We start from the raw sequence: 19,429 nt of genomic DNA on the forward strand, positions 1-19,429 counted from the left end.
GTCTACTGTAATCAGACAAACAAGTTCCCTCCGAGCAGAGACCCACAGCACAGGGATCAGGAGAGCCACCAGGAGAGAAGGGATCAGGGGTCAAAGATAAAGAGGGACTGTTTCATGAGGTCCCTTCATGGGTGGGCCATGAAACAGGAGGTGGGCAACCAGACTGACAGACAGGAGCATGGGGCCATGCCTAAACCATGACACACAACGTCAGGACACGGCAAACCCAGATTATGGATGAGGAAATAATAACCAACTCTAGTAGAGGTGGAAGGAAATATTCAACTATGCACCAACACAATCTACAGGCCTCCCATTTCTTCACAGGTGATGAGATCCCAACCAAGTATCCATCCATAGAACCTAGTATGAAGGCATGTCAACACTTAAAATAAAGGAGATGAACCATCCAAAGACAGTGTGCGAGTGGAGGGCCCAGCCTCAACAGGCTGAGAAGCATGCTCCAGCAGCTAGCCTAGCATACAGAGGAGATGGAGTGGAGGACCCAGCCTCAACAGGCTGAGAAACATGCTCCAGCAGCTAGCCTAGCATACAGAGGAGATGGAGTGGAGGACCCAGCCTCAACAGGCTGAGAAACATGCTCCAGCAGCTAGCCTAGCATACAGAGGAGATGGAGTGGAGGACCCAGCCTCAACAGGCTGAGAAACATGCTCCAGCAGCTAGCCTAGCATACAGAGGAGATGGAGTGGAGGGAGGAGCCGGAGGCAGGCTCACTTCAACCAGAGCACAGAGGAGGTGGAGGACGACAGGGGCTCTCTCTTATCTGTGGTAGCCTGAGGGTGGGGTCAGGGGTTAGAGGTCAGGGGGTCAGCTGCAGAAGGTTCGGGAGGCGGCGGCTTGGGGAGTGGAAGGGGTGGCAGTTATACTTACAGCAACAGATGCCCACTGCCATGCAAAACAGTGACAGTGACAAGTTGGCATCTGAGTGAGTGAGCAGCAGCCAGTTCAAAATGAAGGAGAAGGAAAGAATGAGGAAAGAGAAAAGAAGCACCACCGAGTCAGTGATGTCAGAGAGCTCCCTCTGCAGTCCTCCACCTCCATGAGATGACTGAACCAAACACACCGATGACAGCGAGGTGACACACGCCCGTAAACATACTCACACATTCACACAAAAGGACAGGGACGTGAGGAGTTATCAGAAATGTTCAAATATTCTCCTGCATGACTCTCCAGTAGTGTCTGGGCTGTGTCAAATGGACAGGAGGATTTGTCTCCTGTTGCTGTGGATCTCCTGGTCTCTACAGTTCCTCCATACACGGTCACTGCTGTCTGACATTCATTAACATCTCAGCACATCCCATTCCGGAAAAAACAATCATGCACACTCACACACCGATAATATTTGGGGTTTGTTGAGCATGTTTTTGTTTCCAAGAGTGTGTGCTGTGTGGTCAGTCTGCGCACAGACGGCGAGGGTGTTTTGCTGTGTGAACGTCTTACCGGAGTAGAGCGTAGGGGAGCGTGTGTACTGCAGCCCCTCATCACGTGGCCCAGGGTCTCAGAAAACATGACCCTCAGCTCTCCTGAGTAGCAGTACACAGCGTCGATCTTCGGCCACCAGTCCAACGGAGACTGCAACAGAGGAATGGACCGGGGGTTAAACTCAACCCTGTAGGTTGATTACGGTGGGTGTTTACGGTCTTGTCCCAATCAAAACTTTCCCAGATAACATGGGGCCTTCAGCCCAGGAGGATTTGTTGGAGTGGAGAAATGGACTTCTTCAGTTGGCCTGGAGGGGAGAAAGATGGTGTCTGACATCTCCTATATGGTACCCACCCAGACATACACACAGGAATTACAATCAGCCTCTAACTTCTGCTCACAGACAGGAAGTGCTTTGGGTAAGGGGGGCGAGAGAAAGATCAGTAATACTCCCACTCCATCGCTCTTACACACACACACACACACAGTCTCTCAGGCACATGGAGAGCTAATAAAAAGGGCTCTGTATGAAACCTGCCCTCAGGCACTTCCCATTGAAACACACACACACACCACATAAGTGTCTGCAGCACTTCCTCTCCCTGCATGGCTCACAGCCAGAGTGAGATGGTAGTCCATCGAATGCTGTGTAATAAAGCTCAGTGTGTACAGAATGTGAGCCATTCCTACAGTAGTGACATCATCTATACAGTAGTGACATCATCTATACCGAGTCACCACAGATAAGGTCACCACTGGTCATTGTCGATGGGCACTGTGTGGTCACTTTTATATACTTTGGATGGTGCCACTGGACATTAGTATTGGGTGTGTTGATTGATCCCTTCACTCGGAGTTGGGCCACGACACCACACACTTACATTAGTGATGATTCTGTGTAGGGAGTTGACCAGGACAAAGTGAAAGGAGGGAGGGGAGGATGACGCCAGGCAGACCTATAGTGAGAGAGAGAAATAAATAGAGGGAGACGTTGAACAGAGATCAAACACAGTCCTTACTTCAACACACCAGTATGTGCTTAACATCAGTTCATGATAAATGGTTATCAACATTTCTATGGAATACTACAGTCAAGAGGTCCACAGGAGTCCCAGACCTTAAAGTGCTGGTTGTTGTGGGGATTGATGCGGAAACAGGAGACGAAGCAGTCGATCATGAGATCCACATCTGCGTTCTGGCTTCCCGCCCCTCTGGAGAAAGGCTTGGCTGGGTTGAAGAGCAGGGCCTGACAGGAGAAGGGAGAGACAAGGTAGATAGCATCAGCTGTGACTGGTTATTGCTGGTGACTAAACCTGTATACTACGATAATAATGCTGTCCCATAACAGTGATCATCAGAGGACCATCAGTGGCTGGTGCTCACCTTGAGGTCCACCACGATGGACTGCACCAGGAGGAAGATGACAGAGTGGTCCTCCCAGTTGATGTAGGTGGAGGCCTTGCAGAGTTTGACACAGGCGATGGCAGCACTCTCAGTCAGCTGTTTACTGCCCCCGTGTCCGGCCAGGGCCTTCCTCAGGTTCTCCAGGAACAGTTTCTGTGAGGCAGACAGAAGAGTAGTGTACGAGAGGAGAGTAAGACATAGCTAATTAAAACACTGGTGTGTGTGTGTGTTTTGTGTCGGACCTTGTTGACCTTGGTGTCCTCCACGGTCTCTCTGGAGAGGTCCTGTGTGATGTCGGGACAGAGAATGAGGAGGATGATCTGCAGTGGCCACACGGCTGCCTTCCTCTTGGCACTCTCAGCAAAACTGTCCACCAGGTCAAACAGCTTCTCTGCACAGTCTGGGAGAGACCCGGACAGGGAACAACACAGTCAATGTCACACAGTCTGGGAGAGACCCGGCCAAGCAACAACACAGTCAATGTCACACAGTCTGGGAAAGACCCGGCCAAGCAACAACACAGTCAATGTCAAACAGTCTCGGAAAGACCCGGCCAAGTAACAACACAGTCAATGTCACACAGTCTGGGAGAGACCCGGCCAAGCAACAACATAGTCAATGACACACAGTCTGAGAGAGACCCGGCCAAGCAACAACAATCTATAACACAGGATTCATCTCTGATTGTAACATTAGATCTATAACAGCATCCTCACCGGCCATGTCTGTCTGTGGCCTCTGGTACAGCATGGTGAACTCATCAGGGTAGTTCTCCACCCAGTTCCAGAAGGCCTGAGGGAGAGAAGAGGGTTACATCAACTGCCTGGAAAGCACTGTCCCTATCCTCAACTCACAGAGAAAACTATCAACGCACCAACTTGCAAGGATGTTTCCCTATCCTCAGCCAACTAAACTATTCAGATACTAATGTCACGCTCTGATGACGAGAGATAAAAAACTGTTTAAATGTACAACTTCATAAAACAGTTGATGTGTTTACACGTCCTCTCAGTGGAGCCACACTCCAGCTTCATGACTGGGGCTTCTGGCAAGCCAGAGACAGTTTGTGTAAACACTAGCGTCCTGACTGCACTGAAGTGTATCCAGATGCCTGAGCAGCTCCATGTAATCTCAGACTACACTAGAGCAGGAGGAGCATGGATACAGGAGGAGAGACACCACTAGGTAGAGACAGTGAGTCTATAGACAGACACTGCAGAGGGCGACACAGAGAGACATTCACCTTCTCTAAACTGTTGATGACACTTAACTGGGCAGGCTTCTTGAGGGCTTTGAATTTAAACACCGTCTCTGCAGAAGATAGGGAGTCAACACCGAGCATCAATAACAGAGAACTCAAAAGAAACAGAGAATCTGTAGCTCTATCAAAATGTGACATCTGTTGTCCTAAATAAAGCAAAGTGACTGATAAGAATAGGCGTATACCTTGGAGCAGTTTCTTAAGCTTGGCACAGTCCACATTGATGTACTGGATGAGCTCAATGTCATGGACATCCACTGTGTCCTCCGAACACACGGTGAGCTCCTGCAACCTGAGGGGAAACGCAGCAGAGATGGATATTTATTAAAGACGATCCTTGTCATCTCATCAAATATTCACATTCAATAGAATCACAGCATTACAAATCTGTAGATGAGTAGCATCATACACACTGTACACTAACCATCATACATACACACTAGCGTATGGGGAAAACCAAACTGTAATAATAAATGAGGTGGTTCGGTGAGTAAGACTACTAGAGCCTCCAAGAACAAGGTTAAGTAGCAAATGAAGGGTCATAAAGAGCTTTGCCTTCACGTAGCACTAATGACATCAAATAGTTTGGATGACTGGGCAATGCTTTTCAAGGTAAAAGCTCTGAAGAGCAAAAGGAGACACTGGAGAGTGGTTGAGGTCAACGCACTCTCCCTGTCCTAACATCGCATAGCAAAACCTAATGTTTTAATAACCAGCTATTTCATCAGTCTGGGGCCTGTGAGTCATGGACCAATCAGACCACAGCACAGCTTGGTTAACAAGTGCAGACTGCGACTCACAGACATGATAGATACACGAGTGGAGCAGCACTATTCTCTTCTGCCTCAGAACCAAATAGTACACCAGTACAACGAGAAGGGAGACAAAAGCTGTGCTTTCTAAGCTTCCACAAATAATTCATAAACCCTAGTGGTTAATGGTTACACCAGATGTTATCTCCCCACACGCCTTGTTCAGGCCCAGGTCCTTATGGGGCACGGTGCTCACAGTGGAACATTGCTCCATCAGACCCGGACAAAGACCCTCTTTATGAAGGCTGCTGACAGAGACTAGACTCCCTTTATTCATCCTCCCTCCCTTTCTCTCCATCTTAGGTGGGTGATAGAGCTATCGACTCTCTTCCCCCTCACTCTCATTGAAGCCCAAAGGCCTGAACTGGTGTACAGTGCATTTGTAAACTATTCAGGCCCCTTGACTTTTACCACATTTTGTTACGTTACAGTCTTAAACATTTATAAAATTAAAAATGTTCCTCAATCTACATATAATAATACTCCATAATGACAAAGCAAAAACAGGGTTTTTAGAAATTTTAACAAATGTACTAAAAAAATATATAATTTTTTTTTCTTCTTTAATACAGATTGAGGAACATTTTTAATTTTCTAAATGTTTGAATAAGGCTGTAACGTAACAAAATGTGGTAAAAGTCAAGGGGTCTGAATAGTTTCCAAATGCCCTGTACACCAGTTCAGGCCTTTGGGCTTCAATGAGAGTGAGGGGGAAGAGAGTCGATAGCTCTATAACATAACAAAACATAACATAACATAACTATTAAGACCCTTTGCTATGAGACTCGAAATTGAGCTCAGGTGCATCGTTTCCATTGATCATCCTTGATGTTTCTACAACTTGATTGGAGTCCACCTGTGGTAAATTTTATTGATTGGACAAGATTCGGAAAGGCTCACACCTGTCTATATAAAAATGTCCCACAGTTGACAGTGCATGTCAGAGCAAAACCCAAGCCATGAGGTCGAAGGAATTGTCCGTAGAGCTCCGAGACAGGATTGTGTTGAGGCACAGATCTGGGGAAGGGTACCAAAACATTTCTGCAGCATTGAAGATCCCCAAGAACATAGTGGCCTCCATCATTGTTAAAATGAAAGAAGTTTGGAACCACCAAAACTTTTCCTAGAGCTGGCCGCCTGGCCAAACTGAGCAATCGGCGCGGAGAAGGGTCTTTGCCAGGGAGGTGACCAAGAACTCTGACAGAGCTCCAGAGTTCCTCTGTGGAGATGGGAGAACTTTCTAGAAGGAAAAGTTCAGTACTGCAGTACTCCACCAAACCAGACGGAAGCCTCAGTAAAAGGCACAACAGCCTGTTAGGAGTTTTACAAAAGGCATCTAAAGGACTCTCAGACCATGAGAAACAAGATTCTCTGGTTTGATGAAACCAATATTAAACTCCTCGGCCTGAATGCCAAGCGTCACATCTGGAGGAAAGCTGGCACCATCCCTACAATGAAACATGGTGGCAGCATCATGCTGTGGGGATGTTTCTCAGCGGCAGGGACTGAGAGACTAGTCAGGATTGAGGGAAAGAAGAACAGACCAAAGTACAGAGAGATCCTTGATGAAAACCGACTCCAGGGGCCTCCCAGGTGGCGCAGTGGTTAAGGGCGCTGAACTGCAGCGCTAGCTGTGCCACCAGAGACTTTGGGTTCGCACCCAGGCTCTGTCGCAACTGGCCGCGACCGGGAGGTCCGTGGGGCGACGCACAATTGGCCTAGCGTCGTCCGGGTTAGGGAGGGTTTGGCTGGTAGGGATATCCTTGTCTCACCGTGTACCAGCAACTCTTGTGGCGGGCTGGGCACAGTGCACGGTGTTTCCTCCGACACATTGGTGTGGCTGGCTTCCGGGTTGGATGCGCGCTGTGTTAAGAAGCAGTGCGGCTTGGTTGGGTTGTGTTTCGGGGGACGCATGGCTTTGGACCTTCGTCTCTCCCGAGCCCGTACGGGAGTTGTAGCGATGAGACAAGATAGTAACTACTAATAATTGGATACCACGAAATTGGGGAGAAAAAGGGGGGTAAAATTCAAAAAAAGAAACCCTACTCCAGAGCACTCAGGACCGAAGGTTCACCCTCCATCAGGACATCGACCCTAAGCACACAGCCAAGACAACACAGAAGTGGCTTCGGGAACAAGTCTCTGAATGTCCTTGAGTGGTCAAGCCAGGACTTGAACCTGATCGAACATCTCTGGAGAGACCTGAAAATAGCTGTGCAGCAACGCTCTCCATCCTACCTGGCAGAGCTTGAGAGGGTCTGCAGAGAAGAATGAAAAAATACAGGTGCCAAGCTTATAGTGAGGAGTGAGGCTGTAATCACTGCCAAAGGTTCTTCAACAAAGTACTAAGTAAAGGGTCTGAATACTTATGTTAATGTGATACTTCTATATATTTTTTTATAAATGTTCCAAAATGTCTAAAAACCTGTCTTTGCTTTGTCAGGATGGGATATTGTGTGAAGACTGATAAGGGGAAAACTATTTCATCAATTTTAGAATAAGGCTGTAACGTAACAAAATGTGGGAAAAGTCAACGGGTCTGAATACTTTCCGAGTGCACTGTACGTACATTTAGTAACCCATCCTCTATGTGCAGCCTTATGCCTTTCATCTTGGCCTGTTCCTAGTTAGAGCAGGTTGGGCTGACAGGAGAGTTGTGATGTGTTTATGGTTAATGTCACCTGGTGGAGATGCGGCTGAACACAGCGTTGAAGTTGTTGCAGCTGAGGGAGAATAGGACCCCGGAGGCGGAGTTACGGAGCTCGGCGGCGTGCTGGTGGCCCTCGCGGAAGGTGTGGATGAAGTGACAGATTTCTGGCAGCAGCTGCTTCACCAGCATGGTCTCGTCCAGACGCATGCAGTCCTTCGGTTGCTGAGGGATGGAGGGAAGGGAGAAGAGGAGGAAAGGAGGAAGGAAAGGTTAGAGGTCAAAAAGAAGAAAACCTTTAAATCGATGTCCGCACTGCCCTCTTAACCCAGAGGAGAGAAACCACTGATAGCTGAGGATGAGGATCAAAGCCATCCCACACAGAGAATGGTCAGTCAGGCTCCAGTGACAAGGCTGGCATCCCTGAACAACTACACCATGGACAGTGCGGAGCACCACGAAAGCAGAGAGAGCTCTGCATAAAAATGAAGTCACACATTCAGTGTTCTCTAAGCGCCTACTTTTTCTACTTCATAAATTAAACTTGGCTTCATTTCATTTAAAAGGTTCAATTCCCTCGTCAGAAAAGTCTGTATAGCCTTCCCCCGCTAGAATGAACGATATACAGTACATATTCTAGTAATCTATTGATAGAACAGGCGCCTGTCAGTCACAAAGTGAGCGATGACAAGGTAACTGCTGGTTTGTCAGTCTGCTGTCTGTCCTGCCTCTCGGTATCCGTGTTATTTATGTTTGCTGTGGTTGGCTGCAGTCAAAATGTATTTTCACGGAGCAGGGAGAGCATGGCGCTTCATCGTCCCCTGTGAGTGAATTTACAAGTCCCATGTAAGTGGTAACAATTAGTTGAAATCCACGTAATTAATGTTTAGCACAAATTATTTTAATTTATTTAGCGTGTTTCATATAGCCAGCCAAGGAGTGAGGGCGCAAAGGCTATTTACTGTGCTTTGATTGACGACCGAACAGCAAGTGTTTTAACAGCAGACTAATTTATTTTCCTAAGATTTGAAGTCCATGTCGACACTTGCCAGTGACCGCTAAAGTGACTTGTCAGTGTAGCTTAGTGATGAGTTGTTCACAAGTGACAGCCATTTTTGAACTGATCTTTTAGGTGAATGTCGGAACTGAGTCGGAGAGAGAGCTGTTCATTTGGCTCCCTAATTTACATAGTGGTAGGCTACTACTACTTTTTGGCGATTATCTGCAGATAAATTATGAAAACATTTAATTAAGATGTTGAATCCTCACTGCAGGAACAGTAAGCAAGCCGAGAAAAAGCCTAATTTTGGTCCAAAATACTACTGATGCTTTCTGTGTAGCCAAGCACATGTTTAACCTGCTTCATTCTTCAAGCATACCTGTAGGTCTATAATGGGCCCCTGACTTCGTATAAAATGGGGGTGCACAATCTGTGGGTCATCCCCCTGAAAATGTTGTTTCTCAACAAGGAATCCATGTTTACTTTACAGAACACAACCTTTTGTCTTAGGTTTTTGCCACAATAAATTCAAAGAGTAGACTACACTAGTTTTTCTGATAAATCTACTGCCTTCCCTCAAAGTCCACCCGCAGTGATTGATTGACAGGTCTGACCCCCTACCAACTCTGTGACTCACAAGCAACCTGCTCCCTCCCCTGACAATCCCACCCACAGTGATTGACAGGCCAAACTGTTAAAGGGATAGTTCACCCAAATTAGGGTCCACAGTCAGAGCCAATAAAATACATAATTTGAAGAACAAACATTGTGGCAATTCATATCTTGCAGTAAAACTAGCAGAAAATTTTAAATAAAAGGTTATCTTACTTAGAAAATAGTCCTGAACATATTAGGGTCGGGACGATACCAGTATCACGATAGTATCATGGCAAGGAAACAAAACAAGAAGCGGATTTAACTTCATTAGGAGAATAGCCCCAATGTTGGAAACAAAATCATTATGTTGTCATCCAGAGTCACATTTACTTATTTTCCAAGCTTTAGCACAATATTTTGCATACAGCAGGTTTTTAAAGGACCAGAGAGTTGCATGCTTGTTCTCATTTTTGCCATGGAATAAAATATTGCGGTATTGGTATCGTCACAGCCCTAGACCATACAGGCCTAGACCATATCCAAAACAACTTACAACAAACTGAATTCTTACATTTTCTGCTATTTTAAAGTCAGATATTTCTACTCAATACCACAACTCATTTCCCCAATCTAGGAGGCAGTCGTTAAAGAATTCAACAATTTAGCTGTGTATTTCAGATGGAATCAAGGCATTAGAATGTACCAGAGGGTCCACCAAAATAGTTTGTTCTGCATTTTTCCCCCTGGGATCTGCCATTACCCCCAGCACACCGTGGGAGGACTGGGGACAAAGAGGGTTCTACTTGGGGACAATAGTGGTGGATCATTAAGTTAAATATTTCATTGAAAATATAAGGATTTTCTAATTACTAGTAAGGGTTTAATATGTCATGCTTTTAAATTGACTGGCAGTGACATGGGCAACAAAGTGGAAAGCTGTATATTTAAGCCGTATATGTAACTCACGATTCTGAATAAATACCATCGAAAAATAAAAATATATAATAAACAAACAGCTGACTGAAGACGGGGCGGGCCGGGCTTTGAGTCCGTTTCTGCGGTAGCACGGACTCTTTAAAACGTGATGAAATTTGGTTGCTCCTTGCTGAAACAAGCAAGGTGTTGTATAAAATAAGTATTTTGTTGCCTAGGCAGCGCCCTTCTCCCTGCTAAGCAGCACATGCAGTCAGGAGTGGAGGAGTGTACAAAATGTGCTTTAAAAAAATACAAATAAATGTTTTGCTATTCAAAAAATTAGAACGACGACTGCCGTCACATGACCAATAACAGTCATGACCGTCACAGCCCTGTGTGGAAATAAACTATTTACAAAGGTGAAATAGTCATCAAAAAGCATTCAGATTTCAAGAACAAGGAGGACTTGAAGAACCCACTAACAGCTGTCCTCCATCCGCCAGCTCCCAGTGATAATAAAAAAATGTTAAAAAAAGGCCGGAAACTTGGAGGCTGCGAATGTGAAGTCAAGATGAGGAAGCACCTGGAAAAGCAATCTTCAGAAGTGGGCAGTAAGCACATCTTTACTGAGGAGAGGAGGGAGAGGAGCCAGGGGAATACTGGCTACTAACAGAGTTCACTGAGCCTGAGAGAGAGACAGTACTCAAACACACAGTTCATTTGTGTGGGGAGGGGAAAGGGCCCAGATCCAGGGCAAAGGCCACTGTCCCAACTGAAACAAAACATCTAAACCACAGACAGCCCACCACATCCTATTGTGTTATGCTGATATCCAATGGAAATCTCCTGATAAAAAAAGTGTCTTAGGACTGCATGAGAAAATGAAACCAATCAGGAAGAAGGAGAGCGAGAGTCTGAGAAATAAAAGCGACATGTATCCATCATTTAATATATATATATATATATATATTTATTTTAAGGGGAAGGTTTAAGAGAAAAAATAAAACAGGGTATAAAATGTAGATAGCCTTAAGGTTCCTCACCCCAGCAAGGCACTTCTCCAGTGTGTCAAGGATGATGAGCTGAGAGAGATACAGGTTCTTTTCCGCAGCCTCCCCAAATATTCGCTAGGGGAGAGAGAGGAGACGGAGACATGGTTGAGACATCTGCAACACTGTACATGTCTCTATAGGCTACAACTGGTGTTGCACGCACACACACTTACCATGTTGTTCACATTCTTCAGTATGTTTGTGAGGCCACTGATCACCAGTGAGAACTTATACTTGGAGATGTTGATCAGACATTCCTTGTTGTGCTCCGTGCTGACTTTGGTGTGAGTGTTCTGTTGGCCCACTTTAACTGGAAGCTGCAGAGGGGAGGGGGTGGGGGAGTTAGGCTTATACAGTGTGTAAATCCTTGATGTTGGTGCATTCATCGAAGTTGGTAACTTCACTGTGTCCAACACACATAACCCTAACCACAATGTCAAGAGCATGGAGTACAGGAATAGCCAAGTGTTGTGTATACCATTTCCTGTCAATAAGTTCATCAGAGAGCGCGGTTACATGCACACAACAATATGATTATTGCAGATAGATTAATATAATAGTTTGTTTAAAACGTTTACATGCCTTGCAAAAATAACAATTTTTCCTAATAATCCTGTTTACTTGAACATCTGAAACCAGGCTACCTGATGGGACTTAAATAAATGCCAAAAACCGTCAATCAAAATAAACATTCTACAACAGCGACCATGTTATTTTTGCAAAGCCTATTTGATTCTGAGATCGGACATATTAAGTTTGTATGTGAAAACTAGTTCCAAGATGCATACTTTCAGTTTTTCCGAACTCACTTCACCTGCGCATACGCCTCGATCACACCAACAGCGTCATTGTATACACCAGAAGCACATTCATTCCCAATGAAGCGTTGCATTGCATTGCAGAGGCAGTGCGTTCTGTGTATATATGTTGGATTTATCAATCAGTTTAATATCGAATGAATCAGTGTACATGTAAACGTACTCAATATGTTTTCAAGGAGGCCTGTCCAGGTCTGGGGGGGTGAACTGTACAGTAGGCCTAACTAGTGCATAGGCCTAACTAGTGCATAGGCCTAACTAGTGCATCACTATAGAACGAGCTAACGGGGAAAAAATTGTCTAGTTAGCAAAACTGATTTTTCTTCTTATGTACTACAAAAGTTAAAAAGCATTGGATTGGTGTAAACATAAGCGAAAGATTCCTTCCATCATATTTTTTTGCGCCAGCATCGGCGCAATTCCTTTTAAACCTAAGTCTCTTGAGATTGACGTTATAATTCTAATTAAACCTATGACCTGACACGTCAGACTTTTAGTGCCCGACTTCCACATCCGGCTTCCTTACATCTGAGACCAGCCACCCGGACAGCTGATGAAACTGAGGAGTATTTCTGTCTGTAATAAAGCCCTTTTGCGGGGAAAAACTCATTCTGAGTGGGTAGGCCTGGTTCCCAAGTAGGTGGGCCTTTGGCCTCCCAGTCTCACCCATGGCTGCGCTTCTCTGCCCAGTCATGTGAAATACATAGATTAGGGCCTAATGAATTCATTTCAATTGACTGATTTCCTTATAGGAACTATAACTCAGTAAAATCATTGAAATTGTTGCATTTATATTTTTGTTCTGTATAGTAAAACAATAATTGTTCTTATGCAATGGATAGACTGTGTCCTTAGGTTGTCATAATAAATACTATGTATATTATGTAACACTAGATACAGAACTTCTGACTTTATCATTGGCTATTAAGGAACTCCCCTTTTCTCATGCATTCAGCCACCCCTCTCCCCTCACAGCCAGTAGGCTACTCTATTCATACTGTAGGAACGAAAGGCTCATCTGTAGGTGAATGAGGGAAATATATTTTCTAAGGAACAATCTGCTAAGAGATCATTCATAGGTTTAAAGGCAAGCCCATCATCCTTTCTTAAATATTAACATTGAATTATTTCCTGGGAGAAAAGAGGCAAGGAGGGACATCAGAAAAAAGGTTACACAACAGCGTAGAATACCAGCACATATGGCCACAAGAGACTAGAGGTCGAATGATTATCGGAAAATACCGATTATTCGAGGTATAAATAGGTATTTTTGGGAGATGATAAAAATTTAAAAAAATGTATACCTTTATTTAACTAGGCAAGTCAGTTAAGAACACATTCTTATTTTCAATGACGGCCTAGGAACGGTGGGTTAACTGCCTCGTTCAGGGGAAGAACGACAGTTTTTCACCTTGTCAGCTCAGGGGATACAATCTTGCAACCTTACAGTTAACTTGTCCAACGCAATAACGACCTGCCTCTCTCTCGTTGCACTCCACAAGGAGACTGCATGTTACGCAAATGCAGTAAGCCAAGGTAAGTTGCTAGCTAGCATTAATCTTACAAAAAACAATCACTAGTTAACTACACATGGTTGATGATATTACTAGATATTATCTATCGTGTCCTGCGTTGCATATAATCTGACTGAGCATACAAGTATCTACGTTTCTGACTGAGTGGTGGTAGGCAGAAGCAGGCGCGTAAAAATTCATTCAAACAGCACTTCTTCGTTGTGCGTCAAGCATTGCGCTGTTTATGACTTCAAGCCTATCAACTCCCTAGATGAGGCTGGTGTAAGTGAAGTGAAATGGCTAGCTAGTTAGCGCGCGCTAATAGCGTTTCAAACGTCACTCGCTCTGAGCCTTCTAGTAGTTGACCCCTTGCTCTGCATGGGTAACGCTGCTTCGATGGTGGCTGTTGTCGTTGTGTTGCTGGTTCAAGCCCAGGGAGGAGCGAGGAGAGGGACGGAAGCTATACTGTTACCCTGGCAATACTAAAGTGCCTATAAGAACATTAATAGTCAAAGGTTAATGAAATACAAATGGTATAGAGGGAAATAGTCCTATAATTCCTACAACCTAAAACGTTTTACCTGGGAATATTGAAGACTCATGTTAAAAGGAACCACCAGCTTTCATATGTTCTCATGTTCTGAGCAAGGAACTGAAAAGTTAGCTTTCTTACATAGCACATATTGCACTTTTACTTTCTTTTCCAACACTTTGTTTTTGCATTATTTACACCAAATTGAACATGTTTCATTATTTACTTGAGGCTAAATTGATTTTATTGATTTATTTTAACTTAATATAATACGTGTTCATTCAGTATTGTTGTAATTGTCATTATTACAAATAAATATTTAAAAAATTGTCCGATTAATCGTTATCGGCTTTTTTGGTCCTCGAATAATCGGTATTGGTATTGAAAAATCATAATCGGTCGACCTCTAGAAGAGACATCACAAATACACAAAAAACTAAGCTCCTAGCCCCCCATGCATGCTTTCTGTCCCCAACACTAAAACTACACCTTCAACAATATAAAAACGAAATAAAAAAATATATATAAATTAAACTTAAAATATATAAAAAATGAAATGTAAAAAAATATATATAAAAACACAAAGCTATAATAACCTTGAGTAGAAGAGGCTAAAGGGATAGGGAGGAGTGTAGAGTACTGGGGAAGCCTGGAAAGTGGCTGGGTGGCCCCTCCCAGAGTATATCGTACCACACACACAGGGGGTGGATGGGCTGAGCTCACAGACACCCGCTACGGGCCATGCTCCATGCTCCGCTCTGTAGGAACAAAGAGGCCTTTGGCGCTGCGCCGCTCCCATTTGGGCCACAGCTGCACACCTGCGGCAGTCTGCTGCTCACCCACATACAAACGCGCGCGCGCACCCACATACAAACACGCGCGCGCACCCACATACAAACACGCGCGCGCACCCACATACAAACACGCGCGCGCACCCACATACAAACAATTCACAAGTAAGACTACTAATGAAAACAAACACTTAGTCTGCAAAGTGCAAAGGAAGTCAAACTTGACACAGTTTTGTACTATGACTTCTTATAAGTACACACCAATCCCAACCATCCGACAGGTCCAGAGGAGATTCCTCACCTATAGCAGGACCTAATACCATGTCCTCCAGCAAAGGCCAGAGGTCACCATAACAGACCCGAGAGGGGCTGCTCCTCTCCTGGCTCAGAGACATGTGCATGAAATGAGAGTCCAGAGACTTAAGCATCTTCCCTGCAAACACAGAGTATGGCTTGTTGACATCTATATTCAGGCCAGGCCAACAGACACAGGGCCACTTTGTTTCACTGGCACAGTCAAATTCCTCTAAGGTCAATCCCTTTCCTAATGAGTGCTTTGGCACCAGCCAACCGGGCACTGAACACAAAGAGGGGACAAGAGGCAGAGTACACTTCCCTAGTCGACATAACGCCAGAAGATACACAAACGCGATTTAAGACGTTTTTCCTGAGTGCTGCCAACATAGAAACACTACTTAGGCGAGCACAGAAACACCATTAGGAGATATTTATGAGCTTCCATCTAAGATGCCATCTAAAAAAAGACATGGCTCTTCACTTGGCTGAGCTTCTCTTTCCAGGTCAGGGCTTGTAAAGCAGCATCAAGGATCAACATCAGATTTCCAATGAAAAGGTCAGAAAGACTTCATGCTCTTTCCTTAGGAGCTTTGGTGTTACAAGCTCAAGCACAATACATGCAAGCACTAGTATAAGACAGTATTATTAGATAATACATTATAGTGCATCATTTTGGAGCTAGCAACAAGAGCATTTCGCTACACCTGCAATAACATCTGCTGAATATGTGTATGCGACTAATAACATTTTACAAATATGTTGTTTACACATCAGGAGGAAAGAATCTGCTTTGACTGGAATCCCCGACACACACTACATTATTCTTGAATTTCGCACGAGGAAAGAAGACTACCTAACATTGGATTTACAAAAGTGAGGGTTGGATTATTTACATGTTAATAACATCCAATTGTATTTGCTTTACTTTTAATTAACTAGGCAAGTCAGTTAAGAACAAATTCTTATTTTCAACGACGGCCTAGGAACAGTGGGTTAACTGCCTTGTTCAGGGGCAGAATGACAGATTTTTAACCTTGTCAGCTCGGGGATTAGATCTTGCAACCTTTCGGTTACTACTCCAACGCTCTAACCGCTAGGCTACCTGCTGCCCCAATGCTCTGCTCTGGCCTCAACGGGTCAAGCTCAAAAGGAAATGTGATACAACATAACCTATAACGTCACAGTCGAGGGTTGAGCTGCTAATCTCAAAGCTGATTCTGACAGAAAGCCGTCTCAATCCAACCAGAAGCCAACATACAAAATCCTCTTTAATGATTACAAAGTGGTATCAATAGGCTTAACAGCAAATTAGGCCTGATCTCCATTAAACCTTCATCAAAGTGCAATGAGCCACACCCAGCCACCTGGCCTTCCAAGCACAACTACCATACCTCGTTCAAAGGCATTTAAATCTTATGTCTTGCCCATTTACCCTCTGTATAGCGCACATACACAATCCACGTCTCAAGGCATACAAATCCTTCTTTAACCTGTCTCCTCCCCATCTACACTGATTGAAGAACAGTGAGCTAATGGAGGGGGGGACACAACTTCAACAGGATATCTGCTACAAGGGACAGGTAGGCCTATCGGCTTGATCTTCGGTGGAATAGTCCTCAGACTATCCCAACCCTGGAAGACGGAGATTACTGGGGACATTGGATTAGTTTGGACTATGCAACCACAGACCCTGTTAAAACTATGAATAGCGGATCTCAGAAACCAAGTGTTGTGATACTGTCTCAATAACAGACATCCGGCCTGTTGCATACGGTCTAACCTCATGTCATGCACTGTAGGAATGTCACTGATGTGTTTACCAACAGCTTAGATAGAACTGTTAAAATTAACCATTCATCCGATTAGCCTGCCCTGCATGGAGGTTTGAAGTAACCACATCCCCAAAACAAACCAACTTGGACACAGTAGCCTAAACATCCACAATTACTAATCTCGCTCATATCCACTGAGATTTTATACTAAAGAAATAGTTGATAGTTGATAGTTGATTGAATGTGTAAACAAATTAGAAGTGTGTTCCAATATGGTCACACAAGCCACTTTCCTCTTGCAACAATGAACAAGCACAAAAACAAATGCTCCCAGGGCTGAGATTTCCGGTTCGCTAATCTGCTAATTTGTCATTTGATTAGGTTCATTAGCCTATATTTATTTTTACATTTGAAATATGGAATTTCCCATTCCACAGGTTCATCATGTAGGCATAACATATACACTGAGTTCACTAAACATTAGGATTACTTTCCTAATATTGAGTTTCATCCCTTTTTGCCATCAGAACAGCCTCAACTTGTAGGGGCATAGACTCTACAAGGTGTCAAAAGCATTCCATAGGGATGCTGGCCCATGTTGACTCCAATTCTTCTCAAACAATTGAGAGTGAAAAACCCAGCAGCATTGCAGTTCTTGTCACACTCAAACTGGTGCGCCTGGCACCTACTACCATACCTCGTTCAAAGGCACTTAAATCTTATGTCTTGCCCATTTACCCTCTGTATAGCGCACATACACAATCCATGTCTCAAGGCATACAAATCCTTCTTTAACCTGTCTCCTCCCCATCTACACTGATTGAAGGTGACATCATTAAGGGATCATAGCTTTCACCTGGTCAGTCTGTCATGGAAAGAGAAGGTGTTCCTAATGTTTTGTACACTCCGTGTGTACTGCAATATACTACAAACGTCACTGATCAGAATTACACAGACTAGCTCGGCCTATACATTACAATGTAAACACGTGTAAGGATGATACAATGAAATCACTGCTTTGCATACAAGCCTAATACTGTACAACCATAGCTCATACTGCATCATATAGGATAGCTATGATGTACGAGAAGGAAAATTAAGATATTGGTGAGATTTTGTGAGGGGAGCAAAGTAGATCAATAAATTCATTCAGAAAAAAGCTTCGATACCCATCATCACCAATGTTTCCCAATGCAATGGATCAGACCTGCTTGTCAGTCTGCATAGAAAAGTCCACAGTCCACACACACACTGTTGGCTAAACAAACTGGACGCAGCTAAAATAACACAGGATATGACTAGCTAGCAGCTACTGTAATAGCCAACAGGCTATAAACAAACTATTTGTAGTATAGACAAACAATTTGATTTGTAGTCCAAGATGAGTTACTAGGTAGGTAAATGGAAATTGAATTTGCACATGAATTACTGGACACTAGCTTCAGGTTGACAAATAGGATATCAACAAAGCGCGCAGTGGCTAGCTAGCTATCTATAGTTAGCACAGTGTTACTGGCAGAAGCTGAATGTATTGCTAACCAAGCTAACAACTCGCTGCTTAAGTCTACATCTAGCTAGTTCTTCCTTTTTAACAGCGAAATGCGTACTCTGTCGACTCCTTTGTTTATATAGAGAGTACATCCTCGTGGTATTATCCTTATGGATTTTAAATGGTATCTCAAATGTTTTGGACAAATTTGCCATGTGCTATTTCGCCCTCTGTCGCTGTCACTTGCTCCCGAGTCCTGTGTGTGATGATGCGGCTCTGCAGGAGCGGTGTGTTGAGCGAGCGAGCTAGATCCTCACAAAACACACCAGCCATGACAGTGCAGCTTTCTTCAAATGATCCCGTCACCAAAGCCACGACCTCCATGATGTTACAGGGACAAGGCAGAGGCACAATGTCTGATACGATGTGTTATTCTTACCTGCTCGTCGAATCTACTAATTACGGCCTGAACCCATTCCACGGGTTTATGCGCCGCCATGGCCGGCCGGGTGCGAGCCGCGATGGGCCACCGGAATTATCCGTATAAATAATGATTCCTCTGCTATTTGCAACCAGTTAATGCTCAAAATCCGATGTTGATGGGGTTATTTTTCTTTATTTTAACAGACACACCACCATGTCGCCATGACAGTACCGGAAGTTTGAAACCTCCTTCTCAATGAAATGAAGCAGGCACTGATGCTGCTTTGAGAAACAGCTAACATTACTGCGCGTGCGTTGCAAGAATCTTTGCGGCGACTAGTATGAATGTAAAAACGGGGGATTGGACCAATGCCGTGTGTTTTCATCAATGACAGGCTTTAGATAACAAACCGATGATGTCACACTGCCTTGTGATTTTAGATACGGAAGAAACAGAACCATAAACATTTTGCAGTTACATTATAAGAAAATGCATGGTAACAGTACACCAGATAGCCATTCGATCTGTGTACATCATCAATATGTACAATATAATACTCCAGTCCGTAATATGTGCTGGTATTCTACGCTGTTGTGTAACCTTTTTTTCCTGTTATGTCCCTCCTTGCCTCTTTTCTCCCAGGAAATAATTCATTGTT

General features: G+C 44.2%; 1 pseudogene; it reads right to left on the reverse strand.

The window, feature by feature from the left end:
- LOC110533866 overlaps positions 1-19,049 on the reverse strand; it is a 76,859-nt pseudogene extending 57,810 nt beyond the window's left edge.
- Positions 19,050-19,429: the final 380 nt, after the last annotated feature.

This window comes from Oncorhynchus mykiss, chromosome 10 (genome assembly GCF_013265735.2).
Source record: "Oncorhynchus mykiss isolate Arlee chromosome 10, USDA_OmykA_1.1, whole genome shotgun sequence".
NCBI lineage: Eukaryota > Metazoa > Chordata > Actinopteri > Salmoniformes > Salmonidae > Oncorhynchus > Oncorhynchus mykiss.